Source organism: Ovis aries, chromosome 2 (genome assembly GCF_016772045.2).
Source record: "Ovis aries strain OAR_USU_Benz2616 breed Rambouillet chromosome 2, ARS-UI_Ramb_v3.0, whole genome shotgun sequence".
Taxonomy (NCBI): domain Eukaryota; kingdom Metazoa; phylum Chordata; class Mammalia; order Artiodactyla; family Bovidae; genus Ovis; species Ovis aries.
Genome location: NC_056055.1, coordinates 243,458,720 through 243,484,149, shown reverse-complemented (window position 1 = coordinate 243,484,149; position 25,430 = coordinate 243,458,720). Strand labels below are relative to the sequence as shown.

Below are 25,430 nucleotides of genomic sequence, written 5' to 3'. Positions count from 1 at the left end.
CTCTCTTTCCTGTCCTGGTGGGCCAGGAAGGTCTGAAATAGTACATCATCAAACTTGGCCTGCCCTTTCCCCCAACACAGCTGCCATGATTCACTTCCTGTTCTCAACAGTCATTTAAAGTAAAGGATCTGCAAATTTTTTCTTTCAAGTTTGATGGTATCCATATAAGTATATGACTTAGCTTGACAACAAGTATTTTAGGCTTCGCAAGCCCTAAGGCCTCTGTCCAACTACTCAACTCTGCCATCGCGGTGTGAAGCAGCAATACACAGTACGTAAGCAAATGATGTGTCTGTGTTTCAACTAAACTTTATTTACAAAAACAGGCAGTGGGCCTGTGGACCAGTTTGCAAGTCCCTAAGCTAAAGGAAAACAGGAGAACTATTTTAAAGTAGCTTCCTCCTGACAATTCCTAGTTACCTGTCTTAAAACCTTTGGCTACCCACATCTCACCATCACTTCTTGAGTGTTTCTATTTAATTACTGAACTTTTAAATTATTTTTCCCAGAATCATAAATTCATTTTAGATAGGCATTTTTGGATTTTAGATTTAGATATTCATATTTTATATATGCAAACCTTAGGGTTGGGAGCCCAACTAGCATGTAGAGATTCTCCGGGTTGGACAGGATCTAGAGATCATCTGATCCAACCTCCCACTCAATGAAGAAATTATCTAGCAAGTAGTCATTCAGCTCCTATTCAAACAATTCTAATGACAGGAAGGATACTCATTTCCTCCCAAGGCAACTCATTTCATCTTCAGACAGCTCTAAGGCAAGATACTCTACTTGTTTCTTCTCGGTACATTTTACCACTTAATTCTTTGTGTATTTGCTTACTATCTCTTTACTAGATCATATGATCTACGAGGTCAGGAACATGGTTTGGGGGGTTTTTTGCAGGGGTACCTCTTTTTAACTGCTGCCTTTCTAGCAGTTTGAATAGCAGTACAAAAATGGTATAAAGTAATCATTTACAGAGAGGAAGGAAGGGAGGGCAGGCAAGTAAAACAATGATGCGTTTGGGGGACTTTAAGTGACTCGGCAGTACCGGCATGACAGGCACAGGGGAGCGGCAGGGCGGGTAAACTGGCATGGCTGGCACCACACAGAAGCCCCTGAAATCTCACAGCAAGTGCAGAGGCTGAAGTGGTCATGTTTGAGGAGCACACTTAGAATTCTGCCCTTTCCCTTTGCCTCTTTCTTCCAAGCCTCCGCTGCCCCATTCTGATGGTTGGTCATCTCTCACTGCAGTTTTCTGAACTCTGTTCAAACAGCCCCTCCTCCAACAAAAGCACACAGCCCTAAAACTTGTAGATACAAAACTCCCCTCTTAGGCACACGTGATATGTTTCAAGACCCCTGGTGGATGCCTGAAACCACACACAGTACCAAACTCTCTATATACCATGTTTTTTCCTATACACTTGACCCTGGAAGAACGTGGGTTAGGGGCAACGACCTTTTAAGAACTCAGAAATCTGTGTATACCTTACAGGTGGCCCTCCATATATTCAGTTCCTCCGCATCCTGGGTTCTGGGTCTGTGGATTCAACCAACTGCAGACCATGCTGTACTGTAGTACTTACTACTGAAAAGCATCCACATAAAAATAGACCCACACAGTTCAAACCTGCACTGTTCAAGAGTCAACTGGATAAAGGCTGGGTCAAGAATTCATTCATATTACTGAGAACAGCAGGCAACTCAAAGTTATAAATTCTTTATTTCTGTGTACGTGTTCTTAGTTATGTCCAACTCTTTGTGACCTTTTGGACTATAGCCTGCCAGGCTCTCTGTCCATGGAATTTTTCAGGCAAGAATACTGGAATGGGTTGCCATTACCTCCTTCAGAGGATCTTCCTGACCCAGGGATCAAACCCGCTTCTCTGGCGTCTCCTGCACTGCAGGCAGATTCTTTACCTGCTGAGCCATGAGGAAAGCCTCCGTTTATTTCTGGAGTTATCCATTTAATATTTCTGGTTGACCTGATCCATCTTACAGTTACATTATTTACCTTTTTTTTTTTTCATTTCAACCTGAAAGTTAGTTTCGATCAATAGTTTCAACTGTTTAAATATTTTCTACACCTTCCAATTTATAAGCATTCACTGTTTGTTTATCTAACAAGTACATCTTTTCTGTATCTTCATCCAAATTGATTTTCAAATTGTTAAATAAAATATAACCAAGAAAAGCCCTCCAGAATGCCATTAAAAACAACCCCTCTAGATAAACATCAATCTGTTAACCAGTACTTGCACATCACCTACATGCAAGCCGGCCCCAAATTCTGTCTTGGGGTCACATGAGAAAATGTTAAATCCCTAATTTCAGCACTTGAGACATATTACTTTTTTAGGACATTTCTGAACCCCCCAGTCCAGCCTAGGAGCCTTTTCCAAAAAATGAACTGCCCTGATATAATCAAAGTGCTAGATATATGGTTAATTATCCCTGGATGGTGTGATTTCCACCCCCTAGTATTTCAATTAAAAACTTGTACTGATTTTACAATTTACACAAAATCATGGCAAAACCTAACGGAAAAAAACATTATCAGCTTGTATGAGTTAGTGACTTGCAGGGTCATCTCTCTGTGCTCTTATCCTTTGCTTAATCTGTTTTAGAATTCTACCAGGGATCACTGTCAAGTTTCTCATGATACTCTCAAGCCCATGTGACCTAAAGGTTAACTCCAGATAAATCAAACATCTCTACAGGGACGATCAGAATTTGACGCTGCCTTCAAGCGATGTCCAGAATCCATTCCTTTCTGGCTACCCAGCACTGCCATCCTCATCGCTGTCCTGACCACTGACAGAGGCAGAAGCTTCCTGCCTGGTCTCCTGGCTTCCGCCATCGCCCACTTCCCCCATCCTCCACAGTCTATTCCCCAGCGTGAAACAGAGTAAGCCTTTTAAAACCTAAGTCAGGACTTCCATGCTTGTCCAGTGGCTAAGATTCTGCACTCCCACTGCAGAGTGCCCAGGTTTGATCCGGGAACTAGAGCTCACACGCCGCCACTGAAGATCCTACATTCACAGTCAAAAAAGACCCTGAATGCTACAACCAAGACCTGGCACAGCCAAACAGATGAGCATTTATTAAAAAGAAAAACAGAAACAAACAAGTCAAGTCGTGTCTCTCTTCTGCTGTTCACTCCCCAGTGGCTCCTATCTCAGAATAAAATGCACTGACTGCAAAGGTCCTTCCCCCGCTCTCGGGCCCGGGGTGAGCGGCGGCCGGCTCTGCTCTGCTCCGGTCCCCTCCGCGCTTTCCCCTCTACTCCTCTCCAGCGCTACTCCTCTCCTGCGTACCTACCGGCGGCCCTGCCAGTCCTGAGACAGGAACACTCACGCTTGTGTCTCCGGGCTTCTCCATCTGCTCTTCCCTCTGCCTGGAATGCTCTTCTCCCACGTAATTTCTTGAGTGTGTTTCTCACTTCTTTCAGATCTTGGCTTAAAGTATCACCTCATCAGAGACCTTTCCAGATGACCTGACATAAAGCAGCAGTCTCCCAGCTCCTCGTCAGTTCCAATTACCACCGTACCCCGCTTTTGTTCTCCTGCGCACCTACGACATATAGGTGTTACTTATTTACTGTATCTAACTGTTCACTTTTCTAATGTTTCGACCCGTTAGAGTATATTCCCTGAGAACAAGAATTTTTTTCTGTTTTGTTCAATGCTGAATACTTAGCTCTAAGAACCATGCTAGGCATGTGGTACCCTCAGGACATAAGCGCGGTACATGGCAAAATATGTATGAGAGGTACATGTAATAAATTTTATTGATGAAAATGATTACTCCCTCCTCCCAAATTCACCAAGTATATTAAAAAAAAAAGAAAGAGGGGTGCTCCAATAAAAAGAGACTAAAGCACCCTCAGAATGATCAATGAACAAATGAATACTGACTGCCACTCCACCCAACCAAAAATGAATTTCATTACCTACCCAGTTCCCTGAGGTAGGAAAAATGCTCCAGGGAAAGGAACAGAACAAGAATCCTGAACCAATTAACAGATCAAGAATTTGTCTTAAAGTTCTCCACTCTCTCAAGAAGAGCCTGTCCTGTCCCTAACTGTGCCTGCTTCCAGGAGCTCCTGTGAGACTGAGAACTCTCACTAAGATTCCTTTCCTATGTCCAGTCACTCCCATGCATAGAACCCATTTCCCAGACTCACCCTCTGGTTGCCCCATTGCCCCACCTTCCAGAGAACCCTGCTCCAACGAGTCCACAGCTACCAACTAGGGCCCAAGACCATGAGGTCCTCTGGCCTGCTCAAGCATCTTCTGTTTCATTAGTGCCCTCCACTTCCTTATTCAGCACCACCAATAAAACACTGGCACACAGAATCCAGACAGGCTAGGAAAAGGAACTAGCTGTCAGTCACTCCCTCAACCAAAAAGTGGCTTCCTCGAAAGAGAAACTTAGTGAAATGAAAATAACCAGGTTTAAAATCTAGTTCTGCCATCTGCTACGTGTATGAACTTAGAGAAGTTATTTAACCTCTGAAAGCTCACTTGTTTGTGGTGTAAATAACAACACTTACCTCACAGGGTTGGTGTAAATATGAAGGGAGATAATGCCTGGCTTATAGTAAGTGTTCAGTAAATGGTAGACTGGCTGATAGACTGAATGAGAAAGCATGTGAGGTGCTTAGCACAGCACCTGGTTCAGAACAGAGCATCGACGAACACCTCCCCCTCTCGCAATGGAGGAGAAACTGCAGAGACTGCAGAAACCTCCCTCTCGCCCCAGGGCGGCTGAGCACACTTACCATTTAGGGGACTGAAGTGTCCTGTCAATGCTTCTGGCTGCTCCCCTGATGCTTGCTGTCGTGGACACGGTCACGCACTATATTGCAGTGGCAGCTGCCTCTTGACCTGGAGAGAATATAAATAGAAGGGTAGAGATAGGTAAAATGTGAATTACACAAGACTGGGCTGAGCCTGTCTCCCTCCTCAGGGAAGAGGGGGCATCTGGCTCCGGAAACTTCCCCTTTCCTATCAGATGGCATGGTCCCGAGACTACACTGTCATTCCTGAAATTAACAGACCTATACATTCCCCAGTGGCCTAAACATTCATACGGCAGCTTACATCCAGAAGGGATCTCAGAAGTCTAGTTCAATGCCCTCATTTTAAGGAAGGAAACTAAACTTGGAAAGGGTGAGCCACACAACTGCTTAGGGCTGAAGCTGGGATTCCACTAACAATCAGACGTTCTGGAATACGGGCAAGGGAAAAAACCCAAACATCTGTGGAGTATCCACCACACCCTGGACAGTAGGTTTTATGTTTTACACCAGACAATTCCACAATAACGCCACCCCCTTATAGACAAAGAATCTAAATTCCAACAAGACAAGTGACTTGTCCAGCATCTTAGCTGTGAGTGACAGAGACTTTAAATCCAAGACTGTCCAATTACAAAAGTCATGACACCATGCTGACTCTCACTGGGGTACCTTCCAGACTTGGTTCTCAAAACAGCCCTGAACCAGCCAATATCAATTAGAACAAAAACAGAGCCTCCTGAACTTTCCTGGTGGCTCAGTGGTTAAGAATCTGCCTGCCAATGCGGGGGACACGGGTTTGATCCCTGCTCTGGGAAGATCCCACATGCCTCGGGGCCAGTAAGCCCATACGCAGCAACTACTGAGCCTGCACACTGAACCACTGATGCCCATGTGTCCTCGGGCCCATGCTCCACAAAGAGGAGCCACTGCAAGGAGAAGGCTGGGCACCAAAACTAGCGAGCAGCCCCTGCTCACAACTAGAGGAAGTCCGTGCAGCAGCCAAGACTCAGGGCAGCCAAATAGAAAAGAAAATAGAATTTAAAAAATAGAGCCTCCCCAGTTTTGTAACAAACCTTCTATAAGAGAGCTGAAAAGCCTGCTAACCCACTCAGTCTCACCCCAGCTCTAGAGAAGAGTAAATGAAGGTGGAAGACCTGGGTTAAACATCTGTCTCTCCCGGTCTTAAGGAAGAATGGGAAGATGGCTTCTAAGCCAGTGGCAAGCTTAGAGGCTTCCGTACCTGGTCCTGCACCCATGGCACCCCCTTCCATCACAGCTCCCATCCCTCCCTTGCACACCCCGCAGACCACCCTGTGACCTCCCTGCAAGGTTGCCTGGTCCCCTTTAATCCAATTTCCACACCTCCACTACCAACCCCATAACACATTCACATATACAGAATCTGCCTGTACCTCCATTCTCCTGGGGAGAAAGGCTAGAATAAAGATGGAGAAGTAATAAAATGATAGCTTTTCCCAAATGACCTTTAAAAAGATGGGGGTTGAAGCCTCAAGCCAGTAAGACCTAAGAGAGAATTACTGATAAGCAATGAACACAGCTAGAAAAGAAGTAGAAAAAGGACCTGTACTAAGCACCTGAGGGATGGCTTGGGCGGGCGGGCTTCAAAAAAAGAAATCAGTCGAAGCAGATTAAGTGTGGTTGCTATTCCAACAGCAGCACTGGCCCACAGACCTTCTGTCCTGCCCCCTCCACCCCCTTTTACACACATACACATCCCTTCCTTTGCATAGGCTAGAACCTTTCCTACATAAAAATTCTAAACTCCAAGAAATGGCCCCATCAATCTGGTCTGCCACGACCAAGGCCTCTGCAGCCCTGACAGTGACAGCGGCGCCTCTACTGAAGCTGCTGCCCCCACCTCCAGGCAAACCTGCTGGCGGGCTGGTGAAGCCCAGGAGCCCGTCTCTTCCAAACAGGAAAGAGCACCCTGCCAAAAATCAAACAAACAGGAACTCCAGATGATCCTCATTCGTTTCCCACTGACACAGGGTCTCTCCGTACTTCTAAGGGCAGATGATTTCTTTCCTTTGCTCCTGAATGCCACTTACTTCTCGCATCCTCGGTGTACTGGTCCTCTGTCCCCAGAAACAAAGGATAACTGTAAACATCCTCCAACTCTTCAGCGCTGCCTCTTCAGAGCCTTTCCGCCCTGACAGATCTCGCCACGCCGCTTCCCTGAGGCATTTCTTCTGGTGCTAGTGGTGGTGGTTCTGCGTGCATGTGCTATTTGTCTAGGAAAAGAGATAAAAGGACCCTTACAGATCACGGGGAGTCCAACTGCCTCATCTTCCAGAGACGAAACAGAGTCCCAGCAAAGGAGAAGAAACTGGCCCAAGGTAGCAAAGCTGGCTGAAGTGAACACATTGAGTCCACCTGAGATGATTAACAAGACACAGGAAGGACACGCATCAGTCCATCCTCATTTGACTGCTGAATGTAAAAGTTCTCTTACTCTTTGGGCTCAGACCTAGGTTGCGGTGACATGACTAAAGGCAGCAAGGTCAGAATCGTGGGTAAGCACAGGACCCATTACAGTATTAATAACCCCGTCAGGAGACCGGCGAAGCTGGCATCAGCCAGCACGCCAAGCACACTTGCTCCTTCTGTGGCAAAACCAAGATGCAGAGCCGGTCTGCGGGCCACTCGCCCTGCGCTTCTGCGTGAGAGTGTAGCTGGCGCTGTGGTGCGCGGACCTGCAGCGCTCCTTCCGCTGTCACAGTAAAGCCAGCATCAGAAGACTGAGGGGCTGAAGGACCAGGAGGAGCACCACCATTTGAAATGGTGCTAACCTAGAATACATGAGTTAATTCACATAACAGCAAAACTCTCTTAAATGTGTATCACCTCTGTTCCCAAAACACTTTAATAATGGCTAAAAATGCTAGTGGGGAGTTCTGCCTCCAGTACACTCCTGTCATGGACAAACAACCAAATGCTCTGAATAAAATATAAAAAGAAATGACTATCTGAAGTGCATAATGGCTAGCAGCAGAATTTAGAGAGTTGGAAAACTGGAAGAAAGGACTGGCAGGGTATGACTTGAGGGTTGTCCAGCTGAGGTTCCAATTAAAAATCAACCCAAGGCTTTCTGCTCACTGGAACCGGAGGACAGGGAGACCAGGGCAGCTGCAGACAATAAGAAGAAGACAGCCAGAGATGGAGCGCCCAGGTTCTGCGTGATGCTCTGCCCAGCCTCCAGCTGACCCCTGAACCACAACTTCACAGGGTAGAATCCAAGGACCTCAGCCAAGGACAAAAGGACCGGACTGAGATGTGGCCTGCCACCTGCCACACGTGAGACAGAACGTGCAACTGAAGTCTGAGCAAGGCACCTGCCCGCTGAAATAGACACAGCAACGGAAACCAGCCTCTGTAACGTTACATTCACACGCATCCATGTCAAGGACACAATCCCAAATTACATGAAGAACTAAAAGAAGTAAGCCCCTTTGCAAGAGGGAAACAACAACAAACCCACAGAGGGCAACACGAAGATGCCCCAGATGCTGGGATTATCAGACAAGGATATTAAAGCAGCTACTGTAACAGCTATTAAAAGCAGAGAAATTGACGGTGGTGGGGGAGGGGGGCCGGGGAGGGGGGTGGACATTTTAGAACAGAAATGCAGGTTCTGAAATTTTAAAGTTCTCTGAATGGGTGGGCTTAAGAAGAGAATGGAGATCACACAGAAGACTCAATGGAACTTGTAGATCAAGAGAAATTATTCAAACTGAAATAACTGGGTCATCCACAGTCTCTAGAAAATTCATCCTCAGGCCTTTCACCTAAGAATATGCAGTGATTATTTTCTGTTACCAGACAAGCAGGTATCAGAGAGAACCAGAATGACTAAGGATCACAGAGAAACCACTACCTGCAATTCTTTTGGACCAGGTTACCCCCATCTACTAATTAACCTCTTGCGGCCTTTCAAACATAAGCGAAGAAGAAAGTATAAATGTGAAAAATGAGAAGGCAGGGGAAAGATGTAAACCTGAGACAACCAGACTATTCAAAGTCCTCAGATTCGAATCTAATGCTCCACCGTCTGTACTGAGAAGCCAGGAGATAGTCAGGTCTTCCCCTATAACTGCTGACGTGGCATTCTCAGGATTATTAGTGAAAAGAGTCAGGAGGGATTTTAACCTTTCTCTGCCCTGTTCGGTCTCTTCAACAAAAATCCAACCTAGGAAACAGGCTACTAGCAGGATGGGGTGGGACCAACCAGACGGTGGTCTGGAGCTGAAGAGAGCAACTTGGTGATGGCCAACCTCGTGCCACCAGCGGCCAGCACCCCACACGTAGGTCATCGCGTTGGAGTTCAGCTGCAAGACTTGTCCGTTTCCGTAAGCCCCGCCTTTCCACCTAGGCCACCTGCCCGCAGGCAAGAGAATCCAGTACAAGTGCTCTGTCTTCAAGAGCTGCGATTAAGTCTTAAATTGTGTTAATAACAGAGATTTCAACACTTATCTCTGACGGAGGATAATGTCTGCTCAAATTATCTCTGCTCGAATAATGTCTTTCCTTTTCTGCTCCTCCCAGGATAACTTATTACTCCTGAAACTCTTAAGATGAGAAGAAGATACTCTCTTATCCTCCATATGACAGATGAGCAAACAGACTGAGAGCCATGTGACCCTTTTAGGAAACCTTTTAGGAAACAGAGACAGGACTGGTATCTAGTAATCCCACCTCTGAGCTACAGGGTTTTTCTTCACTTCACTAAAGAAGCTTTGCCCAACAAAGGGTTAAAAACACAGACTGGAATTGAAAAGAAAGGGCTTAGGCTCTTAAGAACTTATTACTAACAAACAACTGGGCAGACTAGCTTGCGATTAGCATTTCTGTTTAAATGCAGGCCCTCGAGGATGCCACCTGGCTCTCGGCTTCCTTTCCTAACTATTAGGTTATAACTGAGACTAGGCCTCCTTGCAATTAGCCCATGTTTGTGGGGTTTAGCAACCGAACCACATGCCTGAAATTGTTGGTTAGTCACCTGCTTTAACAAAGTTGGCTGCTTCAGAAGAACATGCTGGCTGCCTTTAACCTCTAGAAGCCTATCATTAGGGCATCAAGGAGCCACAAGGATTGCATCAAGTAATGGCAAATGGGCTTCCCTGGTGGCTCAGGGGTAAAGAGCCTGCCTGCCAATGCAGGAGATGCAGGTTTGATCCCTGGTCAGGAAGATCCCCTGGAGAAGGAAATGGCAACCCGCACCAGTATTTTCGCCTGAGAAACCCCATGGACTGAAGGAGCCTGATGGACTACAGTCCATGGGGTCACAAAGAGCTGGACGTGACCGAGCACCTAAACAACAACAATGGTGGATGCACTTCAACAGCGAGTCGCAGAAATTACCCCAAGAAGACAGGAACCGAAGTGCTTCTGTAACCTAATCTTCACCGTCACCCTATCAGGAAAATACCATCACGCTGATTTTGTAAATGAGAGGAAATTAAAGGTTCAAAGTCATGGAGCTAATAAGTGGTAACTGATAAGTGGAGTCTCACCTAGCTATTTCTGTCCCAAAATTTGCTTTCTCCTCTCCATTATAACTCTCTAAGCAATCAGCTCTCAGATCTCACCCAAAGAAAAGTCAGTCCTGATCCACAGTCCAAACGTCACAAACCTTCATGAGGTTGATGGGTAGTTTGTTCATTCACTCAAATATTGGCTGACAATGCATTAGGCTCTGGGGCAGGCACTGGGAATAAAACAGTGAGTAGAAACAGATTGTCTTCAAGGCATTTACTGTTTAATACGATACTTTTCTAAGCGCTGACTGCTCTCTGCAACCCCGTGGACTGCAGCTCGCCAGGCTCCTCTGTCCATGGGGTTCTTCAGACAAGAATACTGGAATGGGTTTCCATGCCCTCCTCCAGAGGATCTTCTCAACCCAGGGATCAAGCTCGCGTCTCTTATGACTCCTGCTGTACCTACCCCTAGCGCCACCTGGGAAGCCCAGAAAGTTCCTCCTTTCCACACTGGGAGTCAAACCCGGGCCGCCTGGGTGAAAACCAGGAATCCTAACTGCTAGACCATGTGGGAGAGGACTAAAGAATCATATAAAATACAAAATACATGAAAATGCCATTAATAGAAAGTGACCCGCTGGCGTAGGTCTATGAAAGCTCCAACCAGGGTGAGAACGTTCCAAGTAGAAGCAGAAGCACAGTTGAGCTAGCGGAACTAAAGTAAGTCTATGAAACCAAAGAAGGGAGAGACATTAAACACAAGAGACACGATGAGGCGGGAGACATTTGGAGAGAGGCATACCATGTAAGCCCCTGGAGCCCAAATTACGGGTTTGCGTCTTTATCGAAATAGTTTAAGTCAACTAAGTGTTAAAAAGAGATAACTTTTGAAATGTACACATTTCAAGATCACTTTGCCTTCAGTATGAACAACAGATGAAGGAGGTAAAGATGGTGCCAAGAGATCAGAAAGGAGGCGGGTCCTGGGGTCCAGAAGCAGCAGGAACAGGGCGCATGACATGATGCCCCCGCGAACACACGATGCACCAGGCCCTGTCCGGGGCCATTATATGAACTGACTTAATCCTCACAGCAACTCTGTGAGACAGACACTATTATCAGTACTAAATAGATGTAACGTTAAGAAACTTAACGGGATTACATCCCTCCCGGTTAGTCCTGCGCATTCCCCTCTTCATATTCAACCAGTAAAACTTCAGTCCTTGTTAAATCAAACTAACCGCCTCTCCAGGCCCACACCAAGGCATCTGAATTATAAACTAACGTGTATCTCTAGAGAAAACATCACCGTATTGACTGATGAGATTTTAAATTGATCGCCACAAGTTTCCAACAATGTTCTCTCAACGCTGTCAGCAATCCTGCTACATTTCTCTTAGTAGGGTCACTTTTCTACTCCCCAAAATGATTCACACCTTTTTTCCCTCCCGATAAACCTCCAGCCCCCAGCAGCTAATAACCCTGTCCCCAAGAGGCAACACCCAGTAGTATCCAGTTTACTGTGTTCTTTATCTGATATGCATGTATCCTTGCTGAAATGGAACTTTTGTTAAATAACAAGTTGACATCAAGGTGGCTCCCCAGTCAAATCTGAAACAGTATCAAAACCAAGAAGCAACAGTCAGACCATCATTTCCCTAACTTCAAATCTACCCACACACCGGCATTCTGCTTCCCCTACTGCGAAAATGAAGAGTCTCCACTGGTATATAAAGTACAACCTTTCATACCTACTATGGCTCTGGTTTCCTCTTAGCTTCATATACAGTTATCCCCACTCCCTCTTACATCATTGTTTGCTCTCTTTAAAGATTCACGTCCAGCAGCATACAAATATGCTCAAGAAATTGGCCACTTGAAGTTTGACCCACAAATTTGGCACTGGCTCACAAACTGTTACCAGTATGATACTGTTCAGTCGTTCAGTCACGTCCACCTCTTTGCGACCCCATGGATGCAGCACACCAAGCATCACCATCTCCAGAACTTGCTCAAACTCATGTCCATTGAGTCAGTGATGCCATCCAATCATCCTGTCCTCTGTCGTCCCCTTCTCCTCCTGCCTTCAGTCTTTCCCAGCATCAGGGTCTTTTCCAATGAGTCGGCTCTCTGCATCAGGTGGCCAAAGTACTGGAGTTTCAGCTTCAACATCAGTCCCTCTAATAAATATTCAGGATTGATTTCCTTTAGGATTGACAACTTTGACCTCCTTGCAGTCCAAGGGACGGACTCTCCAATACCACAGTTGAAAAACACTGATTCTTTCACACTCAGCCTTCTTTATGGTTCAACTCTCACATCCATACATGACTACTGGAATAACCATTTGACTATTTCTGTACCACTATAGGTACAGCAATTGAGAGGAAGTATGTAGACATTTGTGTGGCAACATGACACTGCTGTGACATCCAAGCACATGATCAGTGGACTTCTCAAATGGTAGACCAGTAAGGATACTGGTGAACTCAAACAGTGAGTCATGTGTGAAGTGAGCTATGCACAGACCATACATAGTACTCCCATACATGGGCTTCCCTGGAGCCTCAGATGGTAGAGTCCGCCCACAATGCAGAAGACCTGGGTTTGATCCCTGGGTTGGGAAGATCCCCTGAAGAAGGAAATAGCAACTCACTCCCAGTATTCTTGCCTGGAGAATCCCCTGGACAGAGGAGCCTGGCGGGCTACAGTCGATGGGGTCGCAAAGAGTCAGACACGACCAAGCGACTAGCACTTTTACCTCACACTTTCAGATCCAAGGCCACATTTGAGAAGCAAGATTCTAGGATTTCTCATCTTAAAAAAACAAGACCAAAAAAGAAAAAGAATAAACTCTCTCGAGCTCACTTCCTCCGCCACTCCAGCTCCAATGTCTCTTCTCTTGAAAGGCTGTCTACACTCTGTTCCTCCTCTCTCCTCCTCTCAGTTCACTCCAACCAGTCCTCTACCCTCAGCACCCCAGAACTGTCCATAAGGGTCAAAGGCCTCCGTGTTGCCAAATTCTAGACCATCTCTTTGACCTCTAAATAGCATTAACACAAATAACCACTCTTTCTCCATCAAAAAACACTTTCTTCCTTAATTCCAGGATATCATACTTTCCTGAGCTTCTTCCTACTCCACTGGCTCCCTGTTATTCATTTTTGATGGCTGCTCCTCTACTCGACAAGGGCCAGTCCTGAGCCGCTTTATCCGGAACCTCATTTCTCTGGGTAACCTCATCCAGTCCCAGCACTTTTGAAGCACAATGGCTGCAAAAGCTTTCCCCAGCAGTGACCACCCCCCAAACTCCAGCAGCATATCCAACAAGCCACCTGACATCCCTACCCAGACATCTAGTCAACATCAGAGCCATGCAGTCTCATATATTTTTTAAATTTACTGAAAACTTTTATATTTGGAATTAGCCAGCTGAACGCAGTTTAGATGATCCCAATTTGTTGGCAACAGCCAAAGCATCCTAGTCAGAAGCCAATCAAATGCCTTCCCTCAGGTTGGGCCTGATCAGGGTGTTGACCTTAGTCTCATCAGGGTCCTAGAGCTTCTCACAGCCTGTTTACTTTGGTGCTTGCTGGTCCCGACATCCTCAGTGAACACCAGGGTGCTGCTGTTCTCTATTTTCTTCACGGCTGATGGGGGGGGGTGGGGGCCGCGGAATTTGATGATGGCGTAGTGAGTGGTCAAGTTTGTTTCTCCAAGGGCCGGCTCTTCCAAGGATATTTGGGCTGCCTCCTTAGCTGCAGTGTTTTGGGCCACCGGAAGGTGGGCAACGTCTGGATCTTCTATTTTTTGTGGTTGTGGATGCCTTTCAACACTGTTTTCTTGGCCTTAAAAGCCTTTGCTTTGGCTTTGGAAGGGGCAGGGGCTTCCTTCTTCACCTTCGGTGCCATTTTTGTGAAAAACCTTCTTATACTCTTGTTGGTCTTTGCTGTCTACTCTTCTCTCCCCAATGCCATTCCTCTTTCCCCATCTCAGTTCACAGCCACACCATCCACCCAACTGTCCAGGCCAAACACCTGGAATCATCCTGGATTCTTCTTTCCCTCACATGCTGCATGCAAATGCACCAGCAAGTCCCATCAACTCTACTTTCAGGTTTTCTGGCCTCTGTCCCCCTGCCCTCCACACTCCAAATAAGCACTCTGGTCCAAACACCTAGACTCTCACCCTACCAACTACAGTAGCCTTTCCTTAAGTCTCCCTGCTACCAGCTGTCCTCATTCACCACATAATGGTGAATTAAATTTCTAAAAATTTAATCAGATCAAGACTCTAATCGCTAATGGCTTTCCCTTTCACTTAGTATAATCCAAAGTCCTCATCACGGCCTACAAGACCCTACATAATCTGGCCCCTACTTCTCGGACCTCATCTCCCACCAGGTTCCCTCCTCACTTCCTGTTCCTTGCACACACATTGTTCATTGTCATCTTAGGGTCTCTGCACCGTTCCCTTTTCCCTTTATACAGCTGGCTCCTTTTGGTCACTAAAGACTCAGCTTAAATTTCACCACCTCTGTGAAGACTTGACCAGCTGATTTAAAGTAGCTCTCACCCTCTAACCTATCACCCTAGTTTATGCTCAGCTTAACACTCCACCCTATCTGACACTTTGTCTATTTGTTCATTGCTTGCCTCTTCCTCCCCACCCCTAACATCACCTTCGGTTAGCCCTTCACGGTATCCCCAAGGTCTGACAATAAAGAGATGAATCTTCAGCACAGGGAAGTGATCTAGGCTGGAGACATGCATTTATGAGTCATGTGTAAGGGGTGTGGCTACTGAAGTCAATGGGGCGGATGATATCACCGAGGGAGAGCGTCCACTACAAGGAGAGAGGAGGGCCTGGGAGAGCAGAGCACTTAACAGCTGAAGAATGGAGGATGCGCCTGCAAAAACAACGAGGAAGAACAGGAGCCAAGAGAAGAGAGGGCTTGTTTCCGGAAAAACTGGGTGGTCAACAGTGTCATCTTCACCGAGAAAATTAAAGACGGAAAGTGTCTGTTGAATTCAGCTTCATGGAGAACACTAGTGACCTGAGTAAGAGGCGTTGCACTGAAACGCTAAGAGCAGAAGCCAGACGGGGGCAGGCTGAGTGCGGGGAGTGAGGCAGCGAGTATAGACAGCTTTTTTCTTGAAAAGTTTGGCTATTTGGAAGCAAAGGTGATGGATTAGAGAGAATGTGGGGTTGAGGAAGAAGAGTTGTTCTGTTTCTGTTTAAAGAGTTGCTTTGTTTCTTGGGTCACTCATCCAAGCAGCACTGCGGCATTCACACGCTGCAAGCCACCCAGAAGTTTCACGCGCTCGCACCCAGCTCAGGACACCGCCTGCCTCAGACTGGTTCTGAAATGCCTAGAGTCGCTACAAGTTTTTGTTTACATGTACATCTCATCTCCCTCACCACAGTGCAAGATAAAAACGCCCTTCTATATTCTTTCACTAAGTGTTGTCAGGAACAGAATACTGGGCTTTCTTACCAAAAGGCCTGCGTTTTAAAGGCTTTCTGCTGCCATTTTAACTTCAAGGCACAACAGGGGAGAGGGGGGCATTATTTCTACCCCACCAAGAAGGCTCTTTCCATTTTATAGCCCCGAGAGCACTCCCCTTTGTCTTTCTTCCACACTCCCTCTCCACCCTGCCTGCTCCCCGGGCAACACACTATAATGGAAAGAGCACACATAGTCTTAGGAGTTGGGAATCTGGGTTCCCACTATAATTCAGTCTCCTATCAGGTCAGGGGCTAAATCTCACGATCTCAGTTGTTTCCAAGTGGATACAGAAATGATAATATCCAAACTTCATGGGAGTGTTTGTTGTAAGAGTTATGTAAGTGCCTAAGCACACAGGCCTAGCATCAAATACATGCTACAAATGTTAATTCAATTTTTTTCTCATTACCATTCTGATTAAACCTTACATCCCCTGCCCAAGTTCATTTAGTCTCTCTTTTCCTCTATGTACACCAGGAAAAAGGGAAGAAGCTTGAGAAATTAACTTGCCCAGTTCCAACCTATAGAGTTTTAAAGCAGTGCTAAAAAAAGGCGGATGGGTGGGGCTGGAGGTGTAACCAAGCAACACCTCAAAGGGCAGGGAGGATTCCTGAGTGAGAAGAAACAGGTCAGGCTCCCTGCCAGGGTCTCCCATGACCCCCTCCAAGCTCCTTCTTGCAGTTGAGGCTGTGTCTCTGTATCATGCTCTTTTAGTAAGTCATGCCTGCCAACAAGTGTCAAGCCAATGTCTTCAGTATTAAAAATAAACAAAACACTCATACAGACATACTGGGATGTACAGAAGGATCCTAGGTCCTAGCCTTTCTCCCATTTATTAGTTCTGGACCCTTGAAGAGAATTACTCTAATTCTCTTACTCAGAAAAACTTTACTCAAAGTTTCCTCATTTGTTAAGACAGAAATAACCATCTGCCGTGACTACAAGAGTGACAGTATCAAGTGAAATAATGTGAAAGTACTTTGCACACTATGACATGCGGTTATTGTTATATGATAGGTCCACAAAGCAGTTACAGAGTTTACCCCAGTTTAGGTGTAAGTTTGACTGAAAACGTCCCTAGTTCTGCTGTACTCTGTTCTATGACCCAAGGCTACCTATCTCCAACCCAAGTCCCTCTGTCCCTAGCACCTGAAAAATCTATATTCTTTCTAATTCCACATGATTCCCTTATCTTAGCAAGGTTTCTTGAACTTCTCTGACTAAATTGTTCCATGTCCCCAAAAAAGTAAAAGACGTTAGACTTGATCTGAAAGGGCCCTTTGGGCTTGGATGTTCTAAGCCTCTCCATCCTACCTTTCAAAGCACTTCCTCTTGCTACTCGAGTAATTCCCAGTCTACCCTGCATTGAAGCTTTATCTCATATCATCTCCTAAGGAGAGAGCAGAAGGTTGTCTTACTGAGTTTAACATTCCCCACAGCACTTAACATGGAGGTCTGTACACAGAGAGCACTCAAAAAGTACTGGCTGAATTGACTCAATGCTGATTTCTCATTTTCTGCACTTCCTGTCGATTCCACACAGTAAGTATATGCTATCTTATCCTTTCATATTCCTTTTGTAGCTCCCTAAGCCTGGTAGAATGGGAAACACAGTATTTTCTTAAGAACTGGTGATTAGTTCATTTCTTAAGATTTTTTTATATTGATCAACCTCTGAGCCAATCAACCTATCCTACTTGTGATTTTTAACAACTGCCAATGGTTACTGACGTAAATAAACATGACATTTATCAGACTTCATAGAAGGAAATTATATAACAGAGTTATTACATGGATAGAAGCAAGTGGAATGCAGGGCTTAGAGGCACTTTTTCTCCCCAGTGGCATCAATAACATGGTCAAAAGGCAGAGGCAGCAGGCCTGGACTCTAAGCTCATCTCTAGAAGGGAAGCGATCTTCCAAATCGGCTCCCAGCGGTCTCCACCTCCTGCTCTCCATGTTCCATGGGGGCTCCTCCCCTTGAGTGTGGGCTGGACCGAATGATTTGCTTCTAGTAACAGAAAACGGCAAGAGTTATGAGAGTCATTTCTGAGGTTAGGCACAAAGGACTGAATTCTTTCTTGCTGCCTGTCTCTCGCTCCTTCTTGCTCTTCACTCCCTCTCTCTCCACCTCTTATCTGATGAAGCTAGCTGCTACCCTGGAGAGGCCCATGTGGAAAGGAACTGAATGTCTGCCTGCAATATAAGAGACCCAGATTTGATTCTTGGGTCAGGAAGATCACCTGGAGAAGGAAACAGCAACCCATTCCAGTATTCTTGCTTGGAGAATTCCTTGGACAGAGGAGCCTGGTGGGCTACGGTTCATAGGCTCACAAAGAGTCAGACACAATTGAAGCGACTCAGAATGCTCACAACCACCCACCAACCAACAAACAACTGAGGTTCTCAGTCCCACACCCCAGAAGAATTGAATCCTGCCAATGACCACTGAGAGAACTTTGAAGCTGGCACATGATGAGGTGACTGCAGCCCGGTATGAGATCCTGAAGCAGGGGACCCAGCTAAGCCCTGCCCAGGCTCCTAACCCACAGAAGTTGTGATATAATAAATGCATATTGTTTTATGCTGTTAAATTGTGTTATATGGCAACATATAACAGAGACACTCTGGTATTAAAAAACAAAACAAAACAGGGTGGGTGGATGGAGAGAAGCTATGGATTAAAAGATTCTTAAATGGCATACCAATCACAAAGTATGGACCACATTAAAATTGTAAAAAAACAGAATCATTACACTGATGAAGTAATTAGAAGTTGAATGGCTAGATATCTGATGATATTAAAGAATTCTTATTAACTTTTTGATATGAAATTAAAATTGTGGGTTTGCTTGGTTGGTTTTTTTGTTTGTTTTTGTGATTGCACCGTGCAGTTTGGGGCGGGGAGCAGGGTGCGGGGTGGTGGGGGTTGTCTCAGTTCCCGGACCAGGGACTGAAATTAGGCCCTTGTCAATGAGAGTATGGCATCCTAACCATTGGACTGCCAAGGAATTCCCAGGTTACTTTTTTTTTTTTTAAGTTAACTTTTATTTAAAGATACACACTGAAATGGTTACAGATGAAATTATATGATGTCTGGAATTTGCTTCAAAATAATACAGGATGGGGTTTCAAAATAATACAGGATGGGGTCAAGTGGATGAGGGTATAAATTATAAAAATGAAACAAGATGGCCATAAGTTTATAACTCTTCAGCTGTGTGGGTACATGGGAATTTGTTATGAAGTTTCCTTTTGTTTAAGTTTCAAACTCTCTGTAACAAAAAGCCTAAGAGGGAGGGATGAGTAAAATCCAAGACCCAAGGGTCCTCCTAGTTCCAATAATCTGAGCCCACAGCACCTCACACCCTATGCTCTAACCTTCCCCAGGTTTCGTGAACTGGATTTAACATTTCAGTCCATGCCAGTGACCTACATTATCATTTTCCCACAAAAACTCCACTGAGCACCTACAGCTGATGAGTTAGTTAAAATAAGATAATTTAAACAATGCAGCCCTGGTGGGTGGAGGGATGTGATGGCTAATTGCTAGAAGATCCTTGAGACAACTGTTCGAACTGTGGTGCTGGAGAAGCCTCTTGGCCCCTTGGACTGCAAGGAGATCAAACCACTCAATACTAAAGGAAATCAACCCTGAATATTCACGAGAAGGACAGATGCTGGAGCTGATGCTCCAATAATTTGGCCACCTGAGAGAAAGACCTGACTCACCAGAAAAGACTCTGATGCTATGAAAGACCAAGGGCTGGAGGAGAAGGGAGCAAGAGAGAATGAGATGGTTGGATGGCATCCCTGACTCAAAGAACGGACAGGGAAGCCTGGTGTGCTGCAAGTCCATGGGGTCACAGAGAGTCAGACACAACTTAGCGACCGAACCACCTGGCCAAAACTAGGAGGAACCGCCCTAGGGCTCCCTCATATAGGAAACCATTACCTGCTGTGCTTTATTTTGGCCACCCTTAGGGCACACCAGTATCTGGCCAGTATAAGTATTTTAACATTTGCTCCCTATGCTGTGTGCAAATTTAATTTTTTAACCCCTTACAGCTTTCTTTCATTACACCTCAAGTATCTCAACTGGTATGACCTATTTTCTAATCTTCAATTTTGTTCAGCTAATTAAAAAAGAAAATCTCAGGTCGACAGTTCCCCACGAAAAAAACTTCAACAAGGAAGAGATCATATCTGCTTTTTCGTGTCAGTCTCTCTGATTTTTAGGTTGGAGAATCAATCTTTGAAGTTCATATTGACGCTAGTAAAGTAATGCTCAAAATTCTCCAAGCCAGGCTTCAGCAATATGTAAAGCATGAACTTCCAGATGTTCAAGCTGGTTGTAGAAAAGGCAGAGGAACCAGAGATCAAACTGCCAACATCTGCTGGATCACTGAAAAAGCAAGAGAGTTCCAGAAAAACATCTATTTCTGCTTTATTGACTATGCCAAAGCCTTTGACAAACTGGAAAATTCTGAAGGAGATGCGAATACCAGACCACATGACCTGCCTCTTGAGAAACCTATATGCAGGTCAGGAAACAACATTTAGAACTGGACATGGAACAACAGACTGGTTCCAAATAGGAAAAGGAGTACGTCAAGGCTGTATATTGTCACCCTGCTTATTTAACTTCTATGCAGAGTACATCATGAGAAACGCTGGGCTGGAAGAAGCACAAGCTGGAATCAAGATTGCCAGGAGAAATACCAATAACCTCAGATATGCAGATGACACCACCCTTATGGCAGAAAGTGAAGAACTAAAGAGTCTCTTGATGAAAGTGAAAGGGGAGAGTGAAAAAGTTGGCTTAACGCTCAACATTCAGAAAACTAAGATCATAGCATCTGGTCCCATCACTTCATGGCAAATAGATGGGGAAACAGTTGAAACAGTGGCTGACTTTACTTCTTTAGGCTCCAAAATCACTGCAGATGGTGACTGCAGCCATGAAATTAAAAGACACTTACTCCCTGGAAGGAAAGTTATGACCAACCCAGACAGCATATTCAAAAGCAGAGACATTACTTTGCCAACAAAGGTCCATCCAGCCAAGGCTATGGTTTTTCCTGTGGTCATGTATGGATGTGAAAGTTGGACTGTGAAGAAAGCTGAGGGTTGAAGAATTGATGCTTTTGAACTGTGGTGTTGGAGAAGACTCTTGAGAGTCCCTTGGACTGCAAGGAGATCCAACCAGTCCATCCTAAAGGAAATCAGTCCTGAATATTCATTGGAAGGACTGATGCTAAAGCTTGAAACTCCAACTCCACTGGCCACCTGATGCGAAGAGCTGACTCATTTGAAAAGACTCTGATGCTGGGAAAGATTGGGAGCAGGAGAAGGGGACGACAGAGGATGAGATAGTTGGATGGCATCACCAACACAATGGACATGGGTTTGGGTGGGCTCAGGGAGTTGGTGATGGGCAGGGAGGCCTGGCATGCTGCGGTTCATGGGGTCGCAAAGAATCAATGATGACAGAAGTCAGACTACGTGACTATTTGAAAGTGTGTTAGTCACTCAGTCATGTCCTACGTTTTGCAACCCCATGGACTGTAGCCCACCAAGCTTCTCTGTCCATGGCATTCTCCAGGCAAGAATACTGAGGTGAGTAGCCATTTCCTTCTCAAGGGAATCTTCCTGAGCCAAGGATCAAACCCAGGTCTCCTGCGTTGCAGATTCTTTACCATCTGAGCCACCAGGGAAGTCCAAGTGATTACTTAGGCAGCCAGTAACTGATAAGGAACAAGCATGGGGGAGCCTTCTGGAGTTTTGAAATGTTATGTATTTTGATCCAGTGCATATCTTGATGTGAGTAGTCCTCACATGACTGCTTACACATATAAAAATCATTGAGTATTTTTGTGTACTTCAGCATAGATATATTCAATAACAAACAAATATTGGAGTAAAAATCAGAATCTTAGGTATCGTATTTTTATAAAAGCTCTAGAAGCAATCCTAATGTGCAACCAATGCTAAGAAACATTCGTCTACCTCCACAGTTCAGTTCAGTCACTCAGCCGTGTCCAGCTCTTTGCGACTCCATGGACTGCAGCACACCAGGCCTCCCTGTCCATCCCCAACTACATGATCTACCTCAACAGGCTCAAACTTAAGACTCCCAGGTCTTCCTAATTCTACTTCAATAGTAACTGTGAGACAAGGCAATTAAAAAATAAAACTGAAGCTTGGAAAGATGGTGGTACAGGGAGTGAGCGAGGGGTACTTTTTGAAATTTAAAAGTAAGAATTCAGAACAAGGGAGGAAAAAACCAAAGTCAGCGCTGACAGAGCTAAAAAAAGGAATACAGCTGAAAGAGATAGTGGGCATGACAACTCAGATTCTAGTTCCAGCTTCACTTCTGACTAGCTATGGCCATGGCCTTCCACAAACTGCTTCCTTTCTCTAGGCTCCGTTGCTGCTGCTGCCGCTAAGTCGCTTCAGTCGTGTCCGACTCTGTGCGATCCCATAGACGGCAGCCCACCAGGCTCCTCCGTCCCTGGGATTCTCCAGACAAGAACACTGCAGTGGGTTGCCATTTCCTTCTCCAATGCATGAAAGTGAAAAGTGAAAGCGAAGTCACTCAGTCGTGTCTGACTCTTCAAGACCCCACAGACAGCAGCCTACCAGGCTCCTCCATCCATGGGAGTTTCCAGGCAAGAGTACTGGAGTGGGTTGCCACTGCCTTCTCCGAGGCCCCGCTAAGATCTCTTCAATTTTTAAACAGTTTGGAGAGGAAGGTGAGAGGGATCAAGTAAGAACAAGCCTTTTTGAAGGACCCTAGGTTTATCTCTAGCACAGCACTTATCATTCTGTACTGTAATTACCTACTGGTGGGTTTATCTCCTCCCACCAAACCTAGAGCTCTTGAAAGGCCAGGATTATATATTTTGTTTCTGAATCAAAGCATATGCATAGAATCTGGCACACAATAATAATTCATTAAATGTTCATTAGTTAAAATAGCTGCAAATTATGAGTGCCTATACTTTTGTTCTTGTAAGTATACATGTACTTATATAGCTCAGAATCTCAGTCGTGTCCGACTCTTAGCGACCCCACGGACTGCAGCCTACCAGGCTCCTCCGTCCATGGGATTTTCCAGGCAAGATTACAGAGCTGACTACCTTGTAAATTTTCCTTGTCCCTATGAGAATCAGTCATATGGATTATTTTTACGTTTTAAGAAAAAATAAATCGAGTCTAAGGAGAAAAATCTCATGTCTACAAACAGCCATACTCAACAGCTTCTTGCTAATGTCCTTGTGTGTAAAGCTAGAGGTAAGAGCAAGACTTGTTCCAGCATGGAGGAGTGAGCCTACTAACCAAACACGCCTGCAGCAAGCAAGCAGTTATGCATAGCGGATTTAGGTTGTACTTGTTTTTATATTTTCTTCAACAATTTGCACTGTCTACGTTTTCTCCTCACCACAGCAAATTCTTCAAGAGCAAAGGTCACCTATTCCAGTTGGGCAGGTCTGTCTCCTATAAATGAGCACACAGTACCCAAACCAAAAGTGGACCATGTTTTTCTGACCTTGTAATTTACATAAACGGCCTTTCCCAAAATTAAAAAGGTAAACACTTTTTAAAATTACTTAAGATATTAAACAGTTTTAAGTAGTTAGCAAGTTGGCATTCTAAACATAATAACATATAAAATCTAGAGTCTCTAAAAAACAAAGCACACATCTGAGCGGGAACTCAGTAATACTGAGCTGACTGAATGATAACTGAGAGCCCAAAATTCACTAAAAATCATTAAAGCAGGATAAAGTCACCAAGAACCAGGAGAAATGGAAACAGAATGCCAAATTAACTGGAAAAAAAACAAGTCTGATTCTAAGTCAGTCCCACCCAAAGTCATAGCTGGGGGGGGTCTCACAAGGAATCGCTGGTTTTAAGCACTGCACGCCACCCACAGCAGAGACTCCAGAGCCCAAGAGCTTGCATTAGGGCAGGAAGCTACCTCACAATTCTCTCTCCTCTACCAGCAGCCAGATCAGCAGTAGCTGTCCCTCCCCCCGGTTCCACCCCAGCCACTGTCCTGAAGTCCAGACACAGGGCTGCAGGAGTTAAACCCGGCTGCACTCAAGGTGAGGAGGAAACGAGCCTGCCACCTGACACTTTTCTGGCACAACCTAAGCCGATTAGTTTAGATTATAAACACAACTGCAAGATTCCACTACACTGATGAAATTACTCTTTTTCAGCAAGCTAAAAATAACCTATTTATCAAATCGGGAGCATTCCTCAACTATTTCTGCCCTGTCAGGAACCCAAAATTCCATGTCCTCAAATCCTTCATCCAGAGTGTTTTACTGGATCCAAGTCTCCCCATGTCCTCCAGCTTCTCTCTTCATCCTAACCTTGTGACTGCAGCAAGAGACATAAACCCTTTTTCCAACTCAAGCTTTTAAACAACAAGCATGTACAAAGCTTTGTGGCCCCTGCCCTGTGTTGAGCCACAAATGGACGATGGGCTGAGCTGCAGCTAATAATGAAAAGCAAAGGAAAAATGAAGGACAAGACAGGGCATGATCAGGAAGTTGGTACATGCTTTTCATTCAGGCAGAAATGGAAGGAACTCCACCCGCTTAGAAAAATAAAGCTTAAGGGTGAATGGTTTCCAGCACAGAGTAAGACTGTACCTTATCATCTGACAATACAGCCATCAAGCCTCCTCTGGGGACAAATGCATACCCAAAGAGCCCTGAGTATCCCACAAGAACCATTAGTCTGTTCTAGGTTGAAATGACATTTTTAGGGGAAACAAACTTCCATAACCTAAATCAAACAAGTCAGGGTTAAATTGCAGACTTTCTAGTCATCAGGTGCTGAGTGGTGGTGGTTTAGTTGCTAAGTCACATCTGGCTGTAGCCCACCAGGCTCCTCTGTCCGTGGAATTTCCCAGGCAAGAATACTAGAATGGAATGCCATTTCCTTCTCCAGGGGAGCTTTCCGACCCAGAAATCAAACCTGGGTCACCTGTACTGCAGGCAGAATCTTTACCAACTGAGTGACCAGGGAACTACAGAGTGCCGAGAGAGGGGCCCGAATCATCAGAAGCTCTCCTCCTCTCATGTCCTGGAGATAAACCAGCATTCCTTTTCCAAGTCAAAGTTGCTCAGTCGTGTCAGACTCTTTGTGACCCCATAGCCATACAGTCCATGGAATTTTCCAGGCCAGAGTACTGGAGTGGGTTGCCTTTCCCTTCTCCAGGGGATCTTCCCAAACCAGGGATCGAACCCAGGTCTCCCGCATTGCAAGCAGATTCTTTACCAGCTGAGCTACAAGGGAAGCCCAAGAATATTAGAGTGGGTAGCCTATTCCTCTCCAGCAGATCTTCCTGACCCAGGAATCAAACCGGGGTCTCCTGCATTGCAGGAGGATTCTTTACCAACTGAGCTATCAGTGAAGCCCTGATAACAGGAAAGCCTTTTCCAGAGGTGGAAACTAACACGGACTTTGAACTTCCTCATGGCCCCATTTTCCCTGCAACAGCATCAAGAGAATGCCACAATACTCGGCCACCCTCTATGGACCTAACAAAGCACCTGCTGTTGCAGAACAGCTCCTTTCCAAAGACCCAACTTTCAAG

At 45.4% G+C, this 25,430-nt stretch overlaps 1 protein-coding gene across 9 annotated transcripts in view; it reads right to left on the bottom strand.

Annotated features, from left to right (window-relative positions):
• Window positions 1-25,430, bottom strand: part of LUZP1 (leucine zipper protein 1) — a 101,238-nt gene that overhangs the window by 25,847 nt on the left and 49,961 nt on the right. For 5 of the 9 annotated variants that reach the window (XM_012152463.5, XM_060411457.1, XM_060411458.1 and 2 more), the window contains 2 exons: window positions 6,880-7,062; window positions 4,790-4,895 (listed from right to left, as the gene is read on the bottom strand). The gene's annotated coding sequence lies outside the window, so the exon portion shown is untranslated. Of the gene's footprint in view, window positions 1-3,327; window positions 3,580-4,789; window positions 4,896-6,879; window positions 7,063-17,605 lie in introns of all 9 variants that reach the window. The other 4 variants (XM_060411456.1, XM_027965544.2, XM_012152490.4 and 1 more) reach the window with 4 other exon arrangements.